This window comes from Halichoerus grypus, chromosome 2 (assembly GCF_964656455.1).
Source record: "Halichoerus grypus chromosome 2, mHalGry1.hap1.1, whole genome shotgun sequence".
Lineage (NCBI taxonomy): Eukaryota > Metazoa > Chordata > Mammalia > Carnivora > Phocidae > Halichoerus > Halichoerus grypus.
In genome coordinates this window covers 49,701,086-49,719,543 of record NC_135713.1, presented here as the reverse complement: position 1 = coordinate 49,719,543, position 18,458 = coordinate 49,701,086, and the positions used below count along the sequence as shown (strand labels likewise).

The 18,458-nt window shown below is 44.4% G+C and overlaps 1 long non-coding RNA gene across 1 annotated transcript in view; it reads right to left on the bottom strand.

Moving 5' to 3' along the window:
• Nucleotides 1-3,347: 3,347 nt before the first annotated feature.
• The window catches only part of LOC144380956 (uncharacterized), a 35,761-nt gene continuing 20,650 nt past the window's right edge, over nt 3,348-18,458 (bottom strand). The window contains exons 2-4 of the long non-coding RNA XR_013445315.1: nt 13,406-13,512; nt 4,075-4,177; nt 3,348-3,754 (exon numbers count right to left, since the gene is read on the bottom strand). This is a non-coding gene — a long non-coding RNA (uncharacterized LOC144380956). The remainder of the gene's footprint in view (nt 3,755-4,074; nt 4,178-13,405; nt 13,513-18,458) is intronic.

The following is an 18,458-nucleotide window of genomic DNA, read 5'->3' as shown; positions in this document are numbered from 1 at the left end:
AGTGGGGTGTGGTAGGCTGTTGGCCCCATGAGCTTGCTGTGCAGAGGGAAAGGGAACCTGCAGGCAGGGCCATGGGCTCTTGGCCTATAATTCTTGGCCACTGGTACAATTAGCATCAACAGGAATTTTCCTTGTGTATCAGAATGAAGAGGCTCACAGACTATAAACCATCACATCAGAGGCTGACCATTTGTGCCCTCGAAGGGCAGGGAAGGAAGGGGGACCCATATGAATCTCCACCTGCCCCCGATACTGCGGAAAGGACCGGATCCACGAGAAGGGGAAGAAGAGAGGGTGGGGAAAAGGGCAGGGAACAAACTCCAGTGAATACAGATCTTCAATTAGATTCCAGAGTTTGAATGAAGCAGTGAAAAGAAAAAAAAGGTATTCAGTCTAGAGCTGTTTTCTCTCAAGTTAAGCTGGAGAACTTGTCCCTAAACAGCTGGACAAGCTCCAGGTATAAAAGTTCAGTCGTTTATTGTCACCTGAAAACTTTAGAATGTTCTTTTGCTCAGTCTAGGGGACTGCCAACTTTACCCCTTCCAGGTGCTGCTCTGTTGGAAGCCTAGAGATTTAGAAAGGAAGAAGCCTGGAGCCACTGAGCAGGCAAAGGTTTGCTTAGACAGCCAGTGATGCTCAAGCTTTACTGGGCCTGAGTCACCTAGAGTGAGCCTTCAAATGCAGATTCCTGGGTCCCAGCCCCAGAGATTTTGATCCAGTAGGTCTGAAGTGAGGTCCAGGATGAATAAAGAGCATCTCTTCCCCTCAAGGATCTTTATGGGGAGGTGGGTCATAAACTAGCCTTTAATAACAGAGTGGCAATAAGTAACACTTCAAGCATCTTCAGTATCTAGTTATTTGTCATGCAAATGATGGTAACCACAAGTGTTACGAGTTTAAATTAGACTGTGTGTGTATTGCACTTTGTATTGGGTCTGACACATAGTAGGTCCACTCAGTAACGTCAATTCTTCCTTCTAAGGGTAGGAAGCCTTTTCCATGGCTGAGTAGGTTAGCTGGTCTCTGCTGAGGAGGGGTGCTCTCTTTGGGGCTCTGGGGAGTATATTCAACTTGTGAAGACATTTTTTCAACTCCATAAATGTACCCATTTGCATTCAGGATGGATATCTATTTAGAAACAATTATTCTCTTTGTGTTCAAGCTGGTCCCCTTGAACCCAGCTGATTTGCTCGCCGGGCGTATACAGAAGGGAGGCATTCAGAATAAGCTGGAAGGTGCTTGGAGAGGTTGTGTGGCCCTTCCCTCATTTCACAGATGGGGAAACCAAGGCCAAATAAATGACGTGACCATGGTCACTCAGAGCTAGAACCAGGACTGAGTCCTCTGATGTCTAGCCCAAGAATCTCAAAAAGAAATATACTTAAAATAACTATATATTATTTGCATTATTTAATCACTACACAGAAGGAAATAGCTTTTGAAGAAATTATCAAAGTAAATTGTTCCTCTGGTAAAGCTATGGAAAGGTACAGAGGACAAAAGGGAAATCGCCCTTTATTCCACTATCCAGAGAGAACATCACTGTAAATGTTTTGGCAAATCGTTTCTACACTTTACACTCACACACGCACACACATGTGCAATTATGCACACATACACATGCCCACGCACACATGCTTGCACGTGCACATACACGAGTGCATCTTGTTTGGGCCCCTAGCCTCTGTTCAACTTCCCCTGGTCCCCACAGCTGTCCCCCGAGTTCCCCACCTCCCAGACCCAGGCTGACCGTCCCTTGTGGCTCTAGGGGTGGAGACCTTGACCCCATCAGAGCCAGTGAGAGCTCAAAGACCCTTTTGGCAAGGGATCTGAAGATGAGGGGATGAAGTTTTGGAGTAAGGTGTGGGGGTGTTCCAGCCATCATGTGACCACAGTGAGGGTGCTTGTCTGGGTGTGGACATAAATGGAACTCAGTGATGTTGTCTGCCCTCACTCACTCCCACAGGAGTCACAAGAATAATTCCTATGCATTAGAGTAGCTAGTGGGCTGTTACCAATGGATCCAATTCTTCTTCTTTTTTTTTTTTTTAAAGATTTTATTTATTTTTCAACAGAGAGAGAGAGAGACAGCGAGAGAGGGAACACAAGCAGGGGGAGTGGGAGAGGGAGAAGCAGGCTTCCCGCGGAGCAGGAAGCCCGATGTGGGACTCGATCCCAGGACCCTGGGATCATGACCTGAGCCAAAGGCAGACACTTAACGACTGAGCCACCCAGGCGCCCTCTTCTTTTTTTTTTTTTTTTTTAAGATTTTATTTATTTATTTTGACAGAGAGAGAGAGACAGCGAGAGAGGGAACACAAGCAGGGGGCGTGGGAGAGGGAGAAGCAGGCTTCCTGCGGAGCAGGGAGCCCGATGTGGGGCTTCATCCCAGGACCCTGGGATCATGACCTGAGCTGAAGGCAGACGCCCAAAGACTGAGACACCCAGGCGCCCCTGGATCTAATTCTTAGGAGGGCTTTTGAACAAGTCACTTGATCTCTCTGTGCCCAGTTTCTGCCTCTGTAAAATGGGATAATACTTGGGAGATTACAGTGAGGATAATATACTCCCACTAGTACTACCAATAGCAATAATAATGATTAAATTTACAGCTGCCTCTATTAATTGTTTGCTGTGGTCAGGACTTAGGCCAAGCAGTTTAATATATTGTTCCATTTAATCTTCACACCCGCAGAGAATGGAAGGGGGATCTGCTGTGTGTGATTTCTTGTGTAGCGGTGAGGGACTGAGGTGCGGGACCAGACATCAGCTGGCCTGATTCCTGTCATAGTCATTTTGCCTATGGATACTTTCTGCTTCTTTGAACATTGGTAGGGGGATCTCGGAGCTTTTCCGGGGGTCTTGGCTGGGGGCCACCTCTGCCCTCTGCAGGGGACAGGACATTGGTTCCAGACTAGAGACTGGGAAGTGCCCGCTGGGCTGTCGCTGAGAGGGTTGGGACACCGGCCAGAGCCCTCTCTGTCTGCAGCATCCCTCTTCCTGGCCATGCCCCAGTGTTCCCTAGGTAACCACAGGGACGCAGCACAGATTTATGGCCCTGCCGTTCCTGAGCAAGTACCTGACGTGTTCTGTCCGAAAGCGATGGTGTCTGGCTCCCAGATGACTCATCGGGAGGGGAACAGACATGTGTGGGTGGCACAGAAGGAAGGAAAACCCCCACTCTCACCTTCCACAAGCAGAGAGCCAAGAGGAATTGCTCCATCACACAGACTGTTTAAAAGGCAGATGTTCAAGGCTCCCATTGTATAGATGGGGACACTGAGGCCCTATTCCATCTGCTCCTTTATTGATTTCATGAACGTTGGTTGAGCTTGGTGCCAGCTTATATTAGATCGCGTGGGGAACACAAACATGGAAAAAGCCCATACTCTGCCATCCACGATGCTATCAATTAGGCAAGGCGAATAAACTGTGGAATGGGGTATTGTCACCAGGGTGGGATGTTAAAGTGTGGAAGGGCCTCAAGAGTCAGCCTGCCAGTCGTTTGTATTTAAATATGTTCCCATGTTCTTTGGGGCTGGGGACAAGGGACTCTGCCCCCGTGTTTGCGGGTGGGCTGGGATCGCCTCCCCACCCCCTATCAGAGCCAAGGCACCTGCTGCAGCTCTCCACCTGGCTGCATAGCGGTCCCAAAGAGAAACCAGTGTGTCTCTCTCACCACCAGCTCCCCCACACTTCTCAAGGGAGACTCCGGCAACATCTCCCCTGACCAGATGCAGCCCCAGCGGCAGTGCTATAAGAACAGAACACATTTTGGATGTTATTATAAGAACTAAGTGTCAATACAAAAATCATATTGCCAGTCCAAAAAAAAAAAAAAAGTAGGTTCAATTTCACTTCATTCTTTTAGCATCTACTAGATGCTAAGGAAAGCCGAGATGAACACGAAATCCCTCAAGAAGCTTCTAGAAAAGTTTTGGAATTTTTTACAAGGTAACATCTAGATGATTTTAAGACAGTTGAAAGTTACAGAGCTGAAATTACATTTTACAGCAGGTTCATCAGTTCATGTGGGTATTTAGCAAGTCTTTATTCATAAAGTATTATTCTTACCGGTATTCTATTTGGCCTATTTGGCTGGTGCTGGAGGCAGGAGGGAATGCACCTGCTGAGAAGTCTCCTCACTTTTCCCTCTCAGGAAGGCGAGCATGCTGCTCTAAGGCAGAAGGGAGAAAAATAAGACTTGACTGGGTTATTGTAGAGAGTGAACCATCTTTGGTCTCCACTCCTTGGGAGCTTGTTGGAATAGCACACACGGTTTACATAGTAAATAAATCTACATTAATGTGCTTACTTAAAAATAATGTCAATACATCCAAATGTGGGTTTTCTCCTTTAGAGTAGTAACCTCAGCAGGCAATACACTTGTTTCAATAATCCAATTAAAACTATTTTTTCCTCCTCTCTCAATATTGTTCTCAAACCAATGCACATTCTTGTGTCCATCATGGCGGAGTCAAACACTCATTATCTGAGAGCAGATGTGATTTTTAGAATCGATAGTCCTAAGAAGGTACCTAGCCCTGTGCTGTTTTATAAGGCTGGGGGCTGACCCCCCATCCTCCAGGCTACAGTTCCCAGGCTCCCTTGCCATCTCCCTTGCTTCCAGCTGGGTTTGGTCAGTAGGGGGCATGGCAGCAGGGAGAGAAATAGTGAAGTTAGGACATCTCTCTCTCTGTTTTTCTCGGGTAAAATTTCATTACCTCCGTGGCTCCTGCACCACCAGACAGATCCAATAGTATAAATATGTAAATATATTTGTATATATATTATACACACACACATATCAATGGCTTGCTATTTGCCAGCATGAACTTGCTATAAAATACAAGAGAAAAAAGATCTCGATCACAATAGTAACTGAACATGTAATACCCAGAAATAACTTTAACAAGAAATGTATAAGACCTCTATGGAGAAAATGACAAAACTTCAGTGAGCAGCATGAAAGAGGACTTGAATAAATGGAATGATATATTATGCTTCTGGAAGTATTATAATGATGTCAATGTCCCACAGTTTAATCTATTAATTTAAGGCAATCACATAAAAAAGATATCAATGAGATTTGGAGGGAACTTAACAAATGATTCCAAAGTGCTTTTGGAAGAATAAATGCTTAAGAATAGCCAAGAAAATTTGGAAAAAGGAAGGTTATGTGCAGGGAATTGCCCTACTGGATTAAAATGCTTGACAATGTGACTGGCAGAGGGTTAGGCTGGCAGATCATCAGAATAGAATAGATAATCTAAAACCAGGTCCAACTATGCATAAAAATTAATATGTAATAAAGGTGACATTTCCATTTTTCACAAATGGTGTCAAATTTGAATATTTGGAAAAAAATAAAGTTAGAGCCTTACTTCTCACCTTAAATAAATTATACACTCCAGATAAATTAGAGATTTAAATGTAAATATCTAAATCATAAAAATATTAGAAGAAAGTATAGGTACATGTTTTTAGCTCTTTAGGGTTAGGGAAATTCTTTTTAACAATCAACACCAGAAATCATAAAAGAAACAAGTCCGAATACAAACAAAATTATGAAACTTATAACAAAACTTCCTACATTATCAAGTTAAAACACAAAGGATATATTAAAAACATGTTCAACTTATATGAATCATAAATAATGAACATTCTAGATACTTAAAAAAATCCTTATGAATCAACTAGGAAAAAATGAATAACATCCAAATAAAAAATGTGAAAAGAACATGAATGGATAAATCTTAAGTAAAATACATGAATGATCAATAATCATACACAAATTTGTGTAACAATAAATGTAAGTTACACAATGATGTCTAGTTTTTACCTATTGGGAAGATAGAAAGGAATAAAACTAAATCTGAAAAGCCTGGGAAGGCTGAGGGAAAATTGATCATCTCATACAGTGTTGGTAGGTGTGTAAATCGGCACATTTCTCAAGGGTGTTCGATAACAGGTGTCAAAAGACTTGAAAACGTGTATTCTTTAACATAGTAATTCCACTTCTTGGAATTTACCTTACGGTAACTAGCAAACAAATGCACAAAGATCTGTTTATCACAGTTTTGATATGAAATCAAATTGACACACACACACTCACACCTAGTTGGAAGCATCCTAAACGTCCACTAATAGGGAATTGTTTAAAGCATTCAGAGAAGGCAATGCAGCCATTTAAAGGACAGTGATGGAAAGTCATGATGTAGTATATATTTAATGAATAGTCTTTCAGAAAATATTGAAAGTGAAAAAAAAACCAGGATGCCATCTCTATGAATAGTTAAAGTCTGCTTTTACAACACATGTACAAATGTTTAGATGATTTAAAAAGACGTGATAAACATATATACAAATATATTAGCTGGGATTATATCTGAGTAGGTGGAGGGAGTTTAGGTGGTTTCATAATTTCCCCTATTTCCCAAAGGCTTTCCCCCCTTTTTTAAACAATAGACATGTCATCAACTGTCCTCCTCTCCTAAAAAAAAAAAAAAATTTGGAGGACAGAATCAATTGGATCCAAATCTGGAATCAAGATGGGAGGCTTTTTTATTTAGGGCTCCATTAAAGTTGTACTTATCCATTTGGCCCATTTTGTTTCTTTAGCTAGAAATACTCTTTCCAAGCTGCCTTCCCCCTAATAATCCCAATCTTCTCCACTTATTAAAATCTCACTCAGCCTTTGGGGGTTGGCTAAGTCCCTGTAGGAACACCCCACCCCTCACCTGGTCCCTGGCCTTGCAGGCAGACTTGCTTTTTCCTTCCTCAGCGCTCCCACCACACCTCGGACACGGCTCTAGCACAGTCCACACCTGCAGCTGGGTGTGGTAGTTTCTTGGGAATTTCTTGTCTTCTCTCTCCATCCCCCCCTTTGTAGGAGAATCAAAATGGAGTTTTACGGCTGGGATGAAGTGGGGGAAGCCCTATCTGACAGACTGGAAGGCATCAACTTGGAAGGGGACACAAATGCTTACAACCACGGAAGTCCAAATGCAGGAATTAGGGAGGGGACCAAATCTGGCTGGCTGGACAGACTTAAACTGGAACCAGACATCAGACCTAGCAGGCCCATGTATTTGTAAGGACCCTTTGTTCTAGCTGATAGAAAACCAGCTGCAACTAGCTTAAGCAAAAACAGGAATTTATTATAAGTTAGTTGAGTATAATAAACAATTCAAAACCTGGCATGTTACCTGGGCTTCAGTAGCCAATGGAACCTCATATACCACATCTCATCTTCATTTCTTTTCACAGGATGAAACCTCTTTTCCTCTGATCCACAGGATGAGAAACACAACCACAAAAAAATTCTCATTTTTACATCTTAGAATGTAGGCAGCCACAAAAAGCCTGGCTCCTTTCCACCTTGTCCCCAAACTCCCACAGAAGGGCTCAGACAAGTCTGCTTAGGTCAGGGGCTCGCCTCTGGGCCAATCGGCTGTTGCTGGGCCATGGGTTCAATGATGGGCTCAGGTTGGACAGGTGTCTAGCCCTGGGCCATCAACCTTTGCCAGGGGAAAGGGGGGGTGTCCACATTCTTCCGGGATGACTTCCACGGTGGCCATATAGACGAGGGAAGGGACAGTTCTTAGGAAAGAGGTGCCTCACAGGTATTCATCAGAGCACATAAGGATCCAAAATAGGATGGAGGAAAGAAAAACTGGGAGGGTTTGCCTAGAAAACCACTTAACACTTGAAAACTGTTCTTAAGAGCCAGCAGGAGTGCAATGTTTAGATGGATTGGGCATCTGCCTTATTTTTTCCTTCTAAATTGTAAATACTTTGAGGCCCTGGATGTTTTTGTGGTTGCTTCTCATCTCCCAGCACTTGTCATAACCCCTTACCCCTAATGGGTGGTCAGTGAAGGTTTGTTGTGATTTTGATCTACAGTGTTCTCATTGGGGGTTTTGCAAACTATCTGTACAACTTCAGGAAAGAGTACTGGAAGCGTTTTTGACATTAAGAAATAAATCCACAGCCTCTCCCCCCGGTTAACTGCTTTGATGAGAGCACTCACTTGGAAGGGGAAGGCTTGGTAAGCATGGTAATAACTTGTTTCATTTCCCCAGTCCCATTGTGTGTGTGTGATGTGCGTGGGAGAAGCACGTAGATGGAACTCGGGATGCATACTGAGCATCTCATAGTGTCATGCAGATGTCCCAATTCTGTTGGGCTCTTGTCAGTGATACCAAGACCAGTTTTGGCCAGAGTTAAGAGGGTGCAGAATTCACTCTTTAGATTCATGAATTCAGACGTTTTCAGCTAGGATTCTTCCAGTGGGAAGTCTGTACCAGACTACTTAAGCACAAAAAATTTATTGGTTCATGTCAGAGAATGGCTGGCTTCAGGTGAAGCTTGAAACAGGGCTCAAACAGTACCAGAATACAATTTCTCTATTTTTTTTTTAATTTGTTCTTTCATAGGGGTCTATTTTTAAAAAAAGATTTATTTATTTATTTTAGAGAGGAAGAGAGAGCGGGGAGGGGCAGAAGGAGAGAGAGAGAATCTCAAGCAGATTCCCTGCTGAGCATGGAGCTCAACTTGGGGCTCGATCCCACAACCCTGAGATCATGACCTGAACTGAAATCAAGAGGCAGACATGTCCCAAGGGTCTATTTTTAAACAAGGTTTCCCTTCATGTTCCCACAAATTACTGCCAACACTTCTTGGGGCTACATCCTTCCACGTTTACATCAGTAGAAAAGATGAACCCCACTTCTGTGCTAGTTTAAAAAATTCTCTGGACTTGAGTCTCATGGCCCCATTTGGGTTATGGGTCCAACTCTCAACCAGTCACTGTGGCTGGGGTTTATGGGGTGGATGAGATACACTGCTTGGTTTAGTTTAGTAATGTGCTCACAACTGCAGTAAAGCTTGTAAAAGTTCAGAGTGGGGAGGTCAGCTCCTCCAAACAAAATTGGGCTATGATGTCACAAGAGGAGGAGACGCTGGGTGGCAAAATCAGCAGCGAAGTTTACAACATACATATTTGGCAGGAATTTCAGGGACCCTGTACTCTAAACAGCTCATTTCATAAGTTATAAAACTGAAATCCAGAAAAGGAAAAGAGCTTACCCCAGGACACAAAACAAATTGAGAGCAAAGCCAAGGGTTCTTAACTTCCCATTTGGAGCTCTTTGCACTAAAGCACCTACTCTTTAAGGACCCATCTCTACAGCCCAGGTCATCATCTCCTACCTCAATTTTCATTTCCATGAGGGATAATAGGGGCAGGGCTGCCAGGTATGGTTGTGCAGGTTATGGACTGCACAATTCCAGGGGTTCCATTTACATAAAAATCTCTATAAATGGTGCCCTCTAGAGTTGTGCAGAGCACAACGTGATGGGCATACATAGGGGTCCTGCACAGGAGAATAGATAAGGAATTTGTTCTTTCGCAGGGACGGCAAACACTTGTCCCATGTAGTGACACTTCTCCCTCCTATATCCATGACAGGCATTGCCTGTCAATCATGTCACTCTTTCCCACTAAGCTCAGACTTAATCACAGAATCTTTTTCAACCCAACCCTCGAGGTTCCCACCAGTTTTCAATTGTAGCTGGCACTTGAGATAATATCTATTTGCCTTTTTGTTCTAAAATGAGTAGCTCAAATCTGTCTTCAGAATGGTCCCCCTCCCAAGCCTCTACCTTAGTTTCTATTCATTGATATTAGCATCTGATAGGGAATTTCCCCCCAGAATAAGCAGTCAATTCTGCCATGATAATTTCAAAGAGTGTTTTAAGGATTAAATGAGATAATACAAGCAAAGTTCTTAGATAGTGATGGGTATCTTGCAAATAGTCAATAATTAGTAGTTTAAAATAATAATAAAATATTTAAAAATCACTCTGTTGGAATCCATAAACATATGTCTGATGTACTAACAGTCCCTAATGCTTATATTCTTAACCTAATCCCTAGGTTATGAAAATAAGTCAGAGGTATAAATTACTGAATATTAATGAGAATTAGATGTTTATCAGAGTTTTAGTTGTTATACACAGACACACACAGACACACAGACACACACACACACACACAGACACATACACACACACACACACACCCCTTCTGGGAATCAGGTTCCATGATCCAGTGGCTTTTAAAATCCAGGGATAGTTCTGTGTCCTTAGGTCTTACGGCTATCTCATGAGTCAGTCTCTCTTTTCTCTCTCTCTCCCCAAACCTTTTGTCTCTCTGCCTCTGTCTCTGTCTTTCTCTCTCCTGCCTCTTTTCCGAGGAAAGCAGAGAGCTTGCAGGGCTGTGGTTATGGCAGAGGCCAGAAGGGGCTGTCCTTCAGTGGTTCTGCCCAGCAATCCAGAAGCAGCGAAACAATCTCGGCAGGGTCACCGAGACCAGGACCACTGGTTTGAGTGGAATCATAGGCAGAGCCAGCAGAGATACCACAGACCAGTTTTGCCCAGGGCTTCTCTGCCTGTGGTTTGCCAGCCTTGCCAGGCTGAGCAAGGAGAGGGGGAGCGAGCAGGAAGGGTCAGTGGATGTTATTAGCTTGATGGCACTGGAGTCAGGAGCCGTGCCAGTCCCAGAGTTCTCGGGCATACCAGCCTCTGGCAGGAACATTTCTTTTCAGGCTCCAGTGTCCCTTGTCCTTATCCTGATATTGGGCCTTTTATAAGTGGATCAGGAAGAGATAGCCAAACTCTTAAGACGCCTGCTTAGATCAGAGTGACAGAGAATGTTGCTGCAGGAGGGGACTTTGAAGATCATGTGATCCAGACTCATCATTGTAAAGATGAAGGCACTGGGAGTCTGGAAGCAAAATCTTGACTCCAATGTTCACCAACAGAGATAGTCCTGGGCTCTTTCGAAGACTCAGATGGGACAATTCGGTGGAGGATTATGTGTTGGCACTTGACCTTGAAGAGAGGTGGATAGGGATCTCAGGTGCCTTGGAAGGACATTGGAGAAAACACGTTTTGGGGCAGAAAAAATTTTAAAAATCTGCTTCAGTGACAACCTGCTTTATTTATGCATGGGGCTGGTCCAAGACATTGCCAAATAAGCCAGTGGGAGAGGCAGAGGAGTCCAGGGAAATCGCCCCGAGAGTCCCAGAAGCTGCGTGCCCACCCCAGTTCTGCCACCTCCTTGCTGTGTGACTTGACTGGCTGAGCCTTGATTTCTACTTCGGTTGCATGGGGACAATAAAGCCATTGCCAACTGGCCATAAAGGGTTGCTGGGGAGTAAAAAAAAAAAAAAAGGAAAGGAAGGAAATGCAAGCAATTTCCAAATTGCCCCAATTCCAATTGCTTCAAATTGCCCATATTAGGTAAATAATTATTCGGGACCTGGACAGATTCTTCTGTGGAACTCTTTCATTATCACAGAAAGGAATTCTTGGATTCTGATGGACCAGGCACTGAGATAGGTGTTTTACCCACGATCTCATTGAATATGTGCAACAGTCCTGCATCTTCCCATCGTGGTGACTAAGAGAAATAAGGTGTTTTCCTGCCCTATGCTGGGCGGTGCTCTCTGTCCTTGAGAATTTTGTCCAGGGGGTGGTTACATTTGAGATCCCAGTGGAGCGAGGCTGATGAGTGTGTTACCCTGAGATGATCACATCATAAAACCAGAATGGATTTGACAGAGGACTTAATGTGCTCTTCAATATGCATTTGGTTTCATATCATATTATGTTTCCAAACCCCGCAAAATGAGGGATTCGTGGTGTCCCTACCTTTCCTCCCCACCCTTCCACACCCACATTCACTGAACAATAAATCGTCAGATGTGTCCTCTCTTCGCTGAGCACACACCTTCCATCTGAGTCAGAAGGAACACTTGAGAATTCCAGGAACACATTTAATCACTTAGAATTGGTTGGTGTCATCAGTCTCTGGGGAACTGATGTGCGATCTGGGAATTATAGTGAGCGTTCTCGTGGAAACATGTCACTGAAAAGGTGCCTCCTTTCAGGCTCAGGTTTGGTTTCAGATCCAAGGCTTTTAAGGTTTTACGTTTGTCTACATTGATCTTGAGTAACTGAATGGGGAAGTGTTCTCTCTTCTTCCTTTGCCTGTTGGTGCTTGTTTGCTTATTTATTTACTTAAGCAGAAGAACGCCCCGTTTAAAATGCATCCAATTCTAGAAAATGGAATTATAAAATCTTAGTTCTGCTAAATCTCCAAGTCACAGGAGTGTCATTTATTGATTCCACAAATCTTTATGGAGATCCGTGTGTGTGCCAAGCACTGTGCTGGGTAGTGGGGTACCAGAATCACGGGTGGACACCCAGCCATCCCTTTGTCCATTATCCATTCATTGATTCAACAAAGATTTACTGAACACCTCCTGTGGGTATCAGGCACTGTACTATGTTGAACAAGGCAGCAATGTTCCCTGGTTCATGGATCTTAGTCTTCTGGGAGCATTAAAACCTGGGCTGTGCTTTCTAGGCGCTCATAGTTTGGTAGGTGAGGAGGACACACGCAAGACACCTGCAAGCTGCCAGGTCAGGATTTTAGTGCAGTGGTGGTGGAACAGAGTGCTCTGGAATGCTGAAGGGAGGATGGGGATGACATTAGGGAAGGCTGGGACTGTCAAAGCTGAGTGCAAGCTCTGGAGGCCTGAGACCTGAATTTGAATTCCAACTTTGCCTCTGGTAATTGTGTGACCTTGGCCTCCCCTTGTCTTGGTGTCCTCTTCTGTGGAATGAGGGTAGCAGTGGCATCTCCCCCAGGGTTGTGAAGCTGCCACAAGGCTCTGTGGGGACAGCACTTGGTACAGCGCCTGGTGGCAAGCTTTCTTCTCCGGAGCCCATTCTGGACGTGTCCCTGGAAGGTGAAGGTGCCCATTGGTCCTGAGATATGATGGGCTGGTGAAATGGGTCCAGTTGGTAGTTGCTGCCATGCTGGGCTAGAAGGGCAGTGCTGGGTGAGAGGAAAAGAATCGGGTTGAAGCTGGGCCCACTAGTTGGCCTAGGTTAGCATTTCTCAAAGTATGATGAACACAGATGATGTTTAGGTGGTGCCGAGGCAAATACCGAACAATGTTAAGGGCTATGTATTTTACGTGCACTACAAAGATACTATTTTTCCATTTTTGGTGGTTCTATAATGCTTCCTTTAAAAATAAATGTATGTAGTTTAAAACAACTGATATGATTAAAAGGAGAAGCTTAAGGACTAGCGGAGTGTATGGGAATGTGGTAAAACCATGCGTGGTACTTGCTTGTGGGGGTTTGGGGAATACTGGCCTAGAATGAGGCTCTTGATGGTGCCAGTTCTCTCATTCCTGGTCTGTAAAAGGGAAGTGACAACATTACGTCTCAGGGAACAAGAAGGTGACATGAGGGCGTGCGTGGGGAAGGCTGTGCAGGGGACCTCGGGTGAATACCCACCTTACCCGAGCTGCTGTGTTCCTACCTCACTCCAGATTGCATTTCCCTCTTTGATTGTCTTCATTGCCTGTATCACTATTTAAAATCATCTTGTTTACAATCCTCCTCCGTAATTCCGAAAATCCAAATGCCCTGAAAATGGAACGTTAAAAAAAAAATTGGTTTGGAACTCATCTGTTTGTTTTTGATATAAACTTGCAGTTTTTATAGCAAAACCTGACCTGAACTGATGTAGAACTATCTCTCTCCTTAATTTATCCTTAATTTGTGGAATAATTCATCCAAGGCCACACAGTTAGTAAGTGGCAGAGCTGGGACTGAAATCCAGGCCTGGCTTTCTATGTAGCCTGGGCCTCTTGAGCTTCTCCATTTCCCTCCTTTGAGTTGTCTCTGCAGATCACCAAGATGGAAATTCTTATATCCACCTGCTGAGCCCTGCGGCCTGAGATGAACCTCTGGACACGTGGCACCAGTCCCTTGGGTCACGGAGGACACGCGTTACCAGGATGGGGTTCTATGGCTTTGTGGTTAATGTGTCAGGCTCTAGATCCCACGGAGCTAGTTTTAGTTCTAGCTCTAATAGCACATACCTCAAAGAACATAAGCTCCAGGACACCGTGGTACAGACTCAAGAACATGTGCTTGATTAATCAGTTTGGTTAAATAATTAAATTAAATAATATCTATGAAAGTCAGAGTTCAGTGACTGGCACAAACTAAGCACCTTCAAAGGATAGCCACTATTTTCATTTACCGCTGGGAGCCCGTTTCGAGTTTCAGTATCGATAACTCAAGCTTTTTGACGAGTGCAAGTGTCTCCTATTTGACGAGCGCAAGCCAGGGTAGAAACCCACAGTGACCAAAATCGGGGCCTAGAAGCTCTACGTTTGGAGCAGCCCAGACTTTGTACCCAGTTCTGACTTCCCTGACACCACTTTGCCCTTGTAAGGCCTGGCCTACAGCAGAAGAATGGAGGGAGTAGGGCCATGGGAGGGTGTTAGGGAACATCTCAGCACTGGGTCACTGATGCTTTGCCTGAGGGCTGAAAGCGCAGTCAATGTATTTGGTGCCTTTCCACCTGCCAATGATCCAGCTCCTGCCAGTTTGGGAACATTAACTCAGGCCTGCGAGGGACCCCTCTTCTTGTCATGTAAGCTGCCATCTTACCTGGTTTCCTCTCCCACCTCCACAAGCTTGTTCACATACAACATATTTCATGCCGAGGTGTCAGCTCCAGAGGGGTTGGGTCTTCATGAATAGAGCTGGAGAAGTGTAGCATGAGTGATTTTCGAGCCACGCTTGTACTTAACACTGTGTAGTTTTGGTTACATCCCTTTTTTCATCAGAAAAGTGCATCTCGGAGTTTATTGATTAAATGAGTCTACACAAGCAAAAGCACAATGTGAACTTAAAAGTAGTTTGGAGCTCTGAGGGGTTATTGAAATTAGTATCTTTGGGTTCACGTGTATGACAGGGAGCCTTGTTAAAATGACATTTGCATTTATTTGTTTTTCTTCAGAAGAAGGATTCAGAAGACTATCTGGGACTCACTGAATGTAGTCCCCCTCTTAGAAGGTGGATGGATATAGGGCGTTCTGTACTCATGGAGGGTCTAGCAGGTACAGAGTGAGTTGTTGCATGATCCAAGGAGAAGGAGTCCAGAGAGACCTTCTTAACCTGGGAATTACTAAAGGTGGCTGGGGCAGAAACTATGTTCCCAAGATGGCCACATCAATGTATGTCCTATTCCACAAGCTTATCCGACAACACGACAGGGACACTCCTGAGAGGTGGGGTTTCTGTTCCCTCGCCACAGAACAGGATGGATCTTTGTAACTGCCTTGCCCAACAGAATGTGGTGGAAGTGATGCCTGGTGACTTCCAAGTTTAGATCGTAGAAGGCAACACAAGCTGGCTCTTGGAACCCAGCCACCATGTTGAGGAAAGCCTGAACCATGGAGAGGCCATGCCTGGGAGAGTTGCAGTCCATGGCCCCAGCTAGATCCCAGCCTACAGCCAGCTTCTATCAGCAAACTTTTGAGTGAATGAGCCCTCGGGTGAATGAGGCATCCAGTCTTTGAGTTTTCTAGCTGAGGCCCTGAAACATTGTGAAGCAGAAATAAGCCATTCCTACTGTGCCCTGAATTTATTCCTGGTCCCAGAAACCATGAGAGGCAATAAATGACTATGTTGTTTTAAGTCGTGAGGTTTTGAGGTGATTTATGATGCAGCAGTAGATGACTAATTAAATAGATGATGATTTGGAATAGGAGGAGCAGGGCAAGTATCCTACCCTTGAGAGATCCTTGGCTAATATTGCAAGGAGGCTGGAGGTTCTGAAACTGCAAGGGAACAGAGGTCAATCATTTCTGACCGTGGTTGGTCTGGGAGAGGGCAGAAGATGCAACAGAGACAAGAGCTTCCTGGATGGAATGTTTCTGTGGGAGAGGCAGGCAGATGACCCTATCTCTACCATTGAGTTTTGAGTTGACCCTCGAGACAAGGTCCTCTTCTGCAAGGTCATCATGGCTGGAGATAGCATGCTCTTACCCCTCTGGATGCCGGAGGCTGGAAGCTTATCCCAGCCCCTCAGGACTTATGGAAGGTTTAATGCCAGAGCCTGCTTAACCGCCATTACCTATTTCTCTTGGATATTGCAGGAGATAAAATTCCCTAAAACCCTCGGGCAATCATAAGTTTTAGACTCAAGATATAAATTCTCTGGTCACAAAATGATGAAGGAGTTTCTGTTAGTCAAGGTTCTTGATTGCAAACAATGGGCAAGAATTCTAGATGATTTAAGCAGAAAATGAAATTATTGAAAAGATTTGGGAGTTCTCAAAATCCCTGAGAAGGGTAGGGAATAAGGGCTAGATCACATGAGAATGAGTTCAGCAAGGACACAGTTGCCACAGCCATTGGAACCTGGGTGTCACTGAACCCCAGATGCAGCTACTATTATGGCCCTTGGAACACAGATAACGCTACTTCTCCATCAGGATGGAACCTCCCTGTCTCTACTTTGGGTTACTGGCACTCAATTCCAAGTCTAAGAGCAAATGAACCTGATTGATGGATCCTGAGTCATGTGCCACCTCCTAGCTTCAGGGGAAGCTGGGAAATCAAGGATATAGCTGGGAAATCAATTCATCTTTGTACAGTGAAGAATTCCCCCCACATAGAAAGAGGCTTCAGGTACTGAGCAGACAAAAAATTACAAAGGTCCACTACTGAGTTCTAGGCTTGTTGTTATTGAGGATATATTAATGTGTCACTGTGTGCTTGTGGGAGAGAAGGAGAGCAGACCTTGAATTTGAAAACTATGAGGAAGTTGCTGGTGAGATCATTATATTTGGAAAATGTGATGTGCTGGTTAGCTGCCTGCTTATTCTCAGCACCATTCTTGCCCTTCAGTGTTCTACTCTGCACAGGACTTGGACCCCTGCAAACCTAGTCTCCCTTGGTAGGTTCAGCCAATCTGAAGCCCTGGTAGGAAGTTGGAAGGTGGAAAGAGGTGGGAAGGCACGTTCTCTCTCTCACCACTTCCCATGGAATCTTTGGGAGTGACTGTATCCTTTACAGTTCAGCCACAACAGTTCAGCACTGGTCTGGGAGAGCCCTCCTTGCTGGTCCCAGTACAGCCCCGGTGGCCCCTCCTTGGGGGTTCTACCACCCTTTCTGGCACCCCCAGCGGTGCAGTCCTAGTACATTCCTGGGCTTGGATAGGAACATGTTCTCGTCTCTGTCTCAGCCCTTGTAGAAGGAGCTGCTTTCTCTAGGCTCCTGAGTTCTGCCTTACCTCCCTTTCTCTTTTTGTTCTTTTAGCACTTCCCAAACTTTGTAACTCGCTCTCTGGGTTGAATCCCCTGTATTTGGAATACTAATAGGCTTCCTGTTTCCTCACTGGATTCTGACTGATGCACATGGTAATTTGGTAAGAACAATATGCCTGACATTTATAATATTCTCAATATCAAAGAGCTTTAATGTTTGGAATGCTGCCATTTCTTGCCTTTTCCATCTGGTAAACACATATGCACCATTCAAAACTTTCTTCAGACTTGAGCTCTCCAGGAAGCCTTCCCTGATATTATCCCCACCCTCTGCTCCTTAAGCCCCAAAGGGCTAAATACAGGACCACTCTCTCTTAAGTAGGTATGTGACAATAGTGTTTCTTGATGTTGACAGTGACAAGCATGAGGATTAGACGTGCATGTCTGCAGGATAATGCTTCCATAGCTTTGCTTGGGCAAGAGTGCTGATCTTTAAGCCTGGAATTCTGGTCTAGATTCCATTAGTAGCTAACTGTGCAACCTCGGGCAAGTCAGCTGACTTCTCTGGGCTGCAGTTTCCCCTCTTGAAATATGAGTGGGTTCAACTAGGAGGGTGATTTCCAAACGTTTTTTTGTGTGTAAGTTTTAAGTAATGCTATGCGGAAACCCAATATGTAAAACAGAAATAAATGCTCTGACTGAAGTAAGGAGTGGGCATTCCCAGTGCTGCTCTATCCCCAGACCTTTGGTAGTACCTCTGTCACACCTCTAGGGCTCCAAGGAGCAAAATTATAACTCTGCACTGGATCACTTTGTTTATATATTTTAGCTTTACACATACAGGCACAACGAGTAGGTGAACTGAAGCCAATTAAAGATGATACCCATGCATTGTTCATATGATAGTCTGCACACGGCCTTATTTCTACCAATAGATTTGGGGAACCTGAGTACAAATCTTTCCTGAAACCATATCAAATAAGAGATGTATATTTTGGCCACTGGTAAACCACATCACATTCAATGGTAGATGTAAATGGAATCCTGGGGAAATATTTGAATATGGATGGTCCAAATCTTTTTACCATGAACCTGATAAGATCATTGTAATAGCTTTGAATGCTGAGGCTCAGTTACCCTATAACCAACATTCCTTCTTGAAACTAACCATATCTGTGTTGGTTCACCTTTTCCAATGCTGTATGTGGCCTAACTAATTTGCTCTACTGAGCTGAGGTGGGTATTCACCATTAACATAGCTTGATACATTAGGAAACATCTTTGTAGCCAGCCACAATAGAGACA